This window comes from Oncorhynchus keta, chromosome 14, assembly GCF_023373465.1.
Source record: "Oncorhynchus keta strain PuntledgeMale-10-30-2019 chromosome 14, Oket_V2, whole genome shotgun sequence".
NCBI classification, from domain to species: Eukaryota; Metazoa; Chordata; class Actinopteri; order Salmoniformes; family Salmonidae; genus Oncorhynchus; species Oncorhynchus keta.
The window spans coordinates 26,335,201-26,340,409 of NC_068434.1; positions in this window are offsets into that span (position 1 = coordinate 26,335,201).

Genomic DNA, 5,209 nt, shown 5'->3' on the forward strand with positions numbered 1-5,209 from the left:
TCCTAGACTTGGCACTCCGGTACCGCTTGCCATGCGGTAGTAGAGAGAACAGTCTATGACTGGGGTGGCCGGGGTCTTTGACAATTTTTTAGGTCCTTCCTCTGACATCGCCTGGTGTAGAGGTCCTGAATGGCAGTCAGCTTAGCCCCAGTGATGTACGCACAGCCCTCTGAAGTGCCTTGTGGTCTGTTGTGGTCTGGGCACCAAATATCATACTTGTTTAAGGTGTTAAGCTTGGCCATATTAATATTTGAAAATAGAAGTAGACGTGTAACGTGTGCTACTATGACTTCTGCCAAGAGGTCTGGGCCTTTATGCCACAGGAAAGATAGAGCTTGCCCAGTTATTGCATGACCACTGGACCATGATGGCTGTTTCCCCTCAATCTCTACAGTGGTGTCAGTGATGGGATATTTCAAGAGTTTCAAATGTCCTTTTGTAAGTGGGCTTCAATCTGTAAGCATTGGATTTGTTAAACTTGTGTGCCCACTCCTTGATAGATGAAAATGCACAGGAGGTAGTGCACTCTCCCGAAAACCTCAGGGTTTCTGGTTCAAACCCCACTGTGGGTGCTCCCCCTCACTAGGTTTAACTCGGATTCTCTTTCAACAGGTGTCTTGAAAAGAGAGTCATTTTTTATTAGTTTGACAAATGGTTTACAATGGTTTACAGTGAAACAATCCTAAATTGAATGTGCTAGCATCTCTTCATTCAGTTGGATTACAGGATTGAATGAACTGGCCCACAGGCCTAATACATGTGCTTGAGTTCACCCAACTCACTAAGGTGACATAAGTTGCTGTAAAACTTTACAAGACATAGTCAACAAAACAAATTACTAGGTTTGATGAACATTAACACCAAATGGCGCTCACACTAATCCATATTGTTTCCAATCCTGTACAGCCTACAAGCTTAGAATTCTATTTTGTTTCACAGTAGGTCATATATAGTAGTTGTTTGTTAGCTTTCTGACCACTGCATTACTAAATATACAGTAGCTTGCCTTTATAAATCTGCTCTCCACTTTTAATCAATCTCCCAAAACATACCATTGTACAATTACAGTATAGGCTATCATGAAAATGTGCCCTTTTTTGTCAAAATAAATACATAATGGATTGAGAAAATGAAACTTTTAGGCCTAACGGATGTTCTTTGTTCTTTGAAAGACAGACCATCATATCAGTGTCCACATAGTTTTAAATTCTGTGTCAGTGTCTCCAGGCCTTGGTTCGCCTACTCCTAACACTAGCATCAGTAAGACAGTCCCTCACTTTGGCAGGATCCACCCCCCACCTCCCCTCACCCCCCATAACCCCCTGATGAGGGTTGTGTTTCATATAGGAAGTGGTTTGGGCAGTGTGCTTGCTCATTCACTGCTGGGTCTTAAGTATTTAATTAGTCCCAAAGCCAGCTCCACCTAATCTCCTCTCCAACACCGACTCAACATGTGACTCGTTAACCGTTTGGAGGCCGATCACAATGTCGCTTCTCAGAACAGCCATTCTAATAATTCAAGCAATGGTAATACATTAGCACCAATGCCTAGAGTGATAAAGGTAAACAATGTTGTTGATTCACATGCCTCTGAAAGACTGTTGAGGGAACTCTAGGAAGTCTAATCTGCATTAAAACTTCAAATTGACTAACCATAACTACTGTATTATCAAACAAGCCTCTGGTTCTTCAACTCCCCTTTACACATGCAGCTTGTTCCATGACAAGCTGTTAAACTAATTCCAGATTATATTAAGAACGAGAATATCGCTCAATATGTGAAACGGCAAACTTTCTTACATTCCTATTGCCATGTCTGTTGACTGGTTATGAAACAGTTTATTTCTTTGTGCTCTGGATGATGAACCCTGTGTGTGAAGTGTCCATGAGGTTCATACTGGGTGAGTTGTTGCACGTTGTTGGAGACACCCAGCGTAGGCTACACAGCTTATGTCCTCAGCAGAGGAATCTCCAAAAATGGGACAGGGCCTATTCGGGCAGGAACTAAGGGGTGTGTTAAATTTCTGCATGCATGATCAATGGGGTTGAATAGCGTGTGGGGTAGAGGGGGGTGGCGGGGTAGTATGGACACAATGCTGAGAGAGGAGGGGGCAGAAATAGGGAGAGAGGTTGGCTGACTAATGAGACTATGAGGAGGACAACAGGAAAACAGTAGCTCTGTTCCCTTTTCAAGTAAAGAACGTGTAAATACTGGTTCTGTGGTTCTTTTTTTCTAGAAACATAAAATACAGTAGGTTACATATGAACACAGCACACTTTTTAATATAATAAAAAAATTAAATAACTGCATATTTATTTTCTCACACCAAATGTATGCTAGAATGTGTGATATAATGCACTGTATGGGATTTAAATGCAGTACAAGCCACACTACCATGCCCCCTGTTTCCCTCGCTAGGCTGTCCTCTGAACAGTGCAAACTAAGGCACAATGGGACTTAATTACTGGTCAGAAAGATAGAGGGAGTCCTGTTTTTCAGAGTTTCCCCCTTTCAAATACTGTACAATGCCATCTTCCCTAGGGTAAGGCAGGTGAGGAGAGAGCTCAACACAAAAAGGCAGGTGATAGGCTGAACCCGGAGGAAGGCATAAGGAAAGAGAGGGGGAGGGAGAGAGAAGGAGAGAGGAGAAAGTTATTGGAGTTGAATCCACACTGAAAGCAACACTACCAATACAGCATAGCTACAATGCCACCTGCAGGGGTTCTTAAGTATTACTGATTCCGAAGTAAGCATAAAGTTAGACCAAATCATGACGGATAATACAGCAGATGTATGGCATCTAAAAGCTACGTCAATCAGACCTCATCTGTCTAAGATGACCCAGTCATGCTCTCTAGTGCTGGGCAGGACAACACCTACTTTCATTTTCTCTGTCCAATTCATTCCTAACATGTCTCAAAAGACACCTATCAGGTGTTCATGATAAACGTTAAGCTTCAACATCCATTCCATTGGGCCTTTACATTACAATTTATTTGAAATAGTATAGTATAGTGTAACCAGCCGTAAATTACATCAAGGCAGGCCATATTAATTTTGCTGTCATCCTTATTGGATCCTAAAATGAATATCTACAAGTGTCATAATGAATTGTGTCAATTTTGAATATATTGAAAAAAAATGAACATTATAATTTGTAATGGTTGTATTATTCTTTTAACCTTTCATGTATGTGTGTTATACAGGAAGGAACCTGTATGAATGTGCATGTGACAGGAAAAGTTTATTTTCATTTAGAGTTTTTGACTGCACTTTGCTCACTTTTAGGAATTGGAGGGAGATGGGGACAAAGTTCAAAGAGAGCAACATGGGGAGTAAGGGGGAGGAAGATAAACATTTTTTTTAAACATTTGAAAGCTTAACAGCAGGTGGAGGGCTTAAACCAGATACAGTGCCTTGCGAAAGTATTCGGCCCCCTTGAACTTTGGGACCTTTTGCCACATTTCAGGCTTCAAACATAAAGATATAAAACTGTATTTTTTTGTGAAGAATCAACAACAAGTGGGACACAATCATGAAGTGGAACGACATTTATTGGATATTTCAAACTTTTTTAACAAATCAAAAACGGACAAATTGGGCGTGCAAAATTATTCAGCCCCTTTACTTTCAGTGCAGCAAACTCTCTCCAGAAGTTCAGTGAGGATCTCTGAATGATCCAATGTTGACCTAAATGACTAATGATGATAAATACAATCCACCTGTGTGTAATCAAGTCTCCGTATAAATGCACCTGCACTGTGATAGTCTCAGAGGTCTGTTAAAAGCGCAGAGAGCATCATGAAGAACAAGGAACACACCAGGCAGGTCCGAGATACTGTTGTGAAGAAGTTTAAAGCCGGATTTGGATACAAAAAGATTTCCCAAGCTTTAAACATCCCAAGGAGCACTGTGCAAGCGATAATATTGAAATGGAAGGAGTATCAGACCACTGCAAATCTACCAAGACCTGGCCGTCCCTCTAAACTTTCAGCTCATACAAGGAGAAGACTGATCAGAGATGCAGCCAAGAGGCCCATGATCACTCTGGATGAACTGCAGAGATCTACAGCTGAGGTGGGAGACTCTGTCCATAGGTCAACAATCAGTCATATATTGCACAAATCTGGCCATTATGGAAGAGTGGCAAAGAAGAAAGCCATTTCTTAAAGATATCCATAAAAAGTGTCGTTTAAAGTTTGCCACAAGCCACCTGGGAGACACACCAAACATGTGGAAGAAGGTGCTCTGGTCAGATGAAACCAAAATTGAACTTTTTGGCAACAATGCAAAACGTTATGTTTGGCGTAAAAGCAACACAGCTAATCACCCTGAACACACCATCCCCACTGTCAAACATGGTGGTGGCAGCATCATGGTTTGGGCCTGCTTTTCTTCAGCAGGGACAGGGAAGATGGTTAAAATTGATGGCAAGATGGATGGAGCCAAATACAGGACCATTCTGGAAGAAAACCTGATGGAGTCTGCAAAAGACCTGAGACTGGGATGGAGATTTGTCTTCCAACAAGACAATGATCCAAAACATAAAGCAAAATATACAATGGAATGGTTCAAAAATAAACATATCCAGGTGTTAGAATGGCCAAGTCAAAGTCCAGACCTGAATCCAATCGAGAATCTGTGGAAAGAACTGAAAACTGCTGTTCACAAATGCTCTCCATCCAACCTCACTGAGCTCGAGCTGTTTTGCAAGGAGGAATGGGGAAAAAATTCAGTCTCTCGATGTGCAAAACTGATAGAGACATACCCCAAGCGACTTACAGCTGGAATCGCAGCAAAAGGTGGCGCTACAAAGTATTAACTTAAGGGGGCTGAATAATTTTGCACGCCCAATTTTTCAGTTTTTGATTTGTTAAAAAAGTTTGAAATATCCAATAAATGTCATTCCACTTCATGATTGTGTACCACTTGTTGTTGATTCTTCACAAAAAAATATAGTTTTATATCTTTATGTTTGAAGCCTGAAATGTGGCAAAAGGTCGCAAAGTTCAAGGGGGCCAATACTTTCGCAAGGCACTGTAGCTCAGAACGAGACAAGAAGAAAATTGAATGGGGGAAAATTAAATGTATTTTCCTGAACTGAAGAAAGACAGAAAGGTAATGACTCCAGAAGCCACAATTATTCATCTTTTGTGTAAGCGCTTGACTGCAGTGTGTCTGTCTTAGTGTGTGAATATGTGTATGTTT